Consider the following 3,402-nt stretch of genomic DNA (forward strand, 5'->3'; position numbering starts at 1 on the left):
CTGGGTATGGTGGCACATACCTGTAGTCTCAGCTACTCAGGAGGCTGAGGTGGGAGGATCACCTGAGCCTGGGGAGGTTGAGGCTGCAGTGAGCCATAACTGCGCCACTGCACAGCAGTCTGGGCAACAGAATGAGACCCTGTCTCAAAAAAGAGGGAAAAAAAGAAAGAAAATGAGAGAAAACAGCCAGGCATGGTGGTGCACACCTGTAGTCCCAGCTACTCGGGGGGCTGAGGTGGGAGGATAGCTTGAGCCCAAGAGTTGGAGATCAGCCTGAGCACATAGTGAGACCCAGTCTTAAATAAATAAAATAATATTTTGTTGTTGTTGTTAAGAAAGAAAAGGGCCAGGTGCACTGGCTCATGCCTGTAATCCCAGCACTTTGGGAGGCCAAGGCGGGCGGATCACCTGAGGTCAGAAGTTCAAGACCAACCTGGCCAACACGGTGAAACCCTGTCTCTAAAAATGCAAAAATTAGCTGGGCATGGTGGCAGGCGCCTCTAGTCCCAGCTACTTGGGAGGCTGAGGCAAGAGAATCACTTGAACCTGGGAGGTGGAGGTTGCAGTGAGCCGAGATCGTGCCACTGCACTCCAGCCTGGGGGACAGAGTGAGACTCCACCCCACAAAAAAAAAAAAAAAAAAAAAGAAAGAAAGGAAAAAGAAAAGAAAGGAAATGAGAGGAAAGAAAACTAACATCCACCAGGTTTTCTGCTTGAGCCAGGCTCTAGGAAGGTTACTAGAGTTCAAAGGAACACAGATACTTCCTCCTCTAGATACTTCCTCTGTTCTCCCTCTACACCTTTTCTGCTTTGTTTGCTTGTGGTATGTGCCCATAATTAAGATAGCTAGCATTTATTTGGCACTAATGATGTGTCATGTACCAGACCCATTTATTCTTGCAATAACCTTAAATTATTGTTTCCATTTTAGGATGAGGAAATTGAAGCTCTGAGTGCTTAAGCAAGGGATCAATGTCATACACCTAAGAACTGACAACCTGGGATATAAACTCTTGTCTGTCAGACACAAGAGTCTAAGTACATAACTGCCGGGCTGTAAAGCCCGCCTTCCACTCTTCCATGAACAGTTTACGGATTCCCTAATAGCAGCCACATAATTGCTTCAACCTCTACTTCCTGTTAAAGAGAGTTCATAATAGTGCCAATCCGATAGGTTGTTAAGGTTAAATAAATTACCTAGAATTTGGATGACCAGCTGTAAGGTTTGCCAAGGACTGAGTGAGTTCCCAGAAATGGTTTCAAAATGGGGATGGCTGGGTGTGTGGCTCACGCCTGTAATCCCAGCACTTTGGGAGCCCAAGGCAAGAGGATCACTTGGGTCCAGGAGTTCAAGATCAGCCTGGGCAACATGGTGAGACCTGTCTCTACAAAAAATACAGAACTTAGCTGGATGTGTTACCACCTGCCTGTAGTCCCAGCTACTCAGGAGGCTGAGGTGGGAAGATCACTTGAGCCCAAGAGGTGGAGGCTTCAGTGAGCCATGATTGCACCACTCCAGCCTGGGCAACAGAGCAAGACCCTGTCTCTAAAAAAATAAATAGGCGGCTGGGCGCGGTGGCTCACGCCTGTAATCCCAGCACTTTGGGAGGCCAAGGCAGGTGGATTGCCTGAGGTCAGGAGTTCGAGACCAGCCTGGCCAACATAGTGAAACCATATCTCTACTAAAAATACAAAAAATTAGCCGGGCGTGGTGATGGGCGCCTGTAATCCCAGCTACTTGGGAGGCTGAGGCAGGAGAATTGCTTGAACCTGGTAGATGGAGGTTGCAGTTAGCCGAGATTGTGCCATTGCACTCCAGCCTAGGCAACAAGAGAGAAACTCTGTCTTAAATAAATAAATAAAAATAAATAAATAGGCTGGGCATGGTGGGTCACACCTGTAATCCCAGCACTTTGGGAGGCTAAGGCAGGCGGATCACTTGAGGGCAGGAGTTCGCGACCAGCCTGGCCAAAATGGCAAAACCCTGTCTCCACTAAAAATACAAAAATTAGCCAGGTGTGGTGGCACATGGCTGTAGTCCCAGCTACTTGGGAGGCTGAGGCAGGAGAATCACTTGAACCCAGGAGGCAGAGGTTGCAGTGAGCCAAGATCACACCACCGCATTACAGCCTGGTGACAGAGCAAGACTCTGTCTCAAAAAAAAATTAATTAATTAATTAAATAAAAAAGGAAATGGAACTATTTTTGTGAATCTGTGGATTATATCAGAAAAAAAAAAAAAAAGACACAATGAGGAAAGTCCTAGGCAAATCAGGATGAGTTAGTCATCCTTCCTAGATGAGTGTTTGGTGCTAAATACGTGCTCAGCAGACATGATTATTGCTTCCCCTTTCTTTCGTCCATTTGGCAACAAAAAGGTGGCAAGCACCCACTCTGTGCCCTGTCCTAGGGTGTGGGAACCCTGTAAGCAGTAGATGGAGGTGGGGGTGGGGGTGGGGGTGGGGATGCTGTTCAGAGCACCTTGCTCCAAGGGTTCATTAAAAAATCCACCAGTGGGCCGGGCGCAGTGGCTCAGGCCTTTAATCCCAGCACTTTGGGAGGCCGAGGCGGGCGGATCACAAGGTCAGGAGATCGAGACCATCCTGGCTAACACGGTGAAACCCCGTCTCTACTAAAAATACAAAAAAAAAAAAAAAAAAAAAATTAGCTGGGCATGGCGGCGTGCGCCTGTAGCCCCAGCTGCTGGGAAGGCTGAGGCAGGAGAATAGCGTGAACCCGGGAGGCGGAGCTTGCAGTGAGCCGAGATCGCGCCACTGCACTCCAGCCTGGGGGACAGAGCAAGACTCCGTCTCAAAAAAAAAAAAAAAAAAAAAAAAAATCCACCAGCCACGAGAAATGGCAGACCTCCTTCTGGGGTGGTTTCAGCCGGTGTGGTATGTTCCTGGGCTGACAGCACTTGTCTAGACTTGCTTCCCCAAGTGGGAAAGGTCTCTGGGATCTTAAGGTCCCCAGGTGGTGACACAGAGACAGGTAGGGGGGCCCATAGCAAAGCCAGGCAAGGAGGTCCCGAGATGATTGTGGGTGGCAGGGAAGGAAAAAATATTCCTTGACTTTGTGCCTGGACCTGGTTGCAATAAACGCCCAAGAGGTAGTTCCTATCATCGTGCACATTTCGCTGAGGGAAGAAACTGAGGGTCAGTGACCCAAGTGAAGTGACTTGCCCAAGATCATGCAGGAAGACATGGGTAATTGTAATTTGAACCAAGGTCCCAGCAAAGCGGGATTGTTGGGGCTGAGTGGGCCGGCTCCTGCACTTCCTTCCCTCTCCCTGGGCTTGGGTACCCCACTTGTCCAGACAGCGGCCGGGCTTGTCACGGGGCTCTGTACAGCCTTTTCTACTCTCCCGGCTGCCAGCGTCCCGCCCCGTCCCCTCCCAGCCCC

This window comes from Nomascus leucogenys, chromosome 13, assembly GCF_006542625.1.
Source record: "Nomascus leucogenys isolate Asia chromosome 13, Asia_NLE_v1, whole genome shotgun sequence".
Taxonomy (NCBI): Eukaryota; Metazoa; Chordata; class Mammalia; order Primates; family Hylobatidae; genus Nomascus; species Nomascus leucogenys.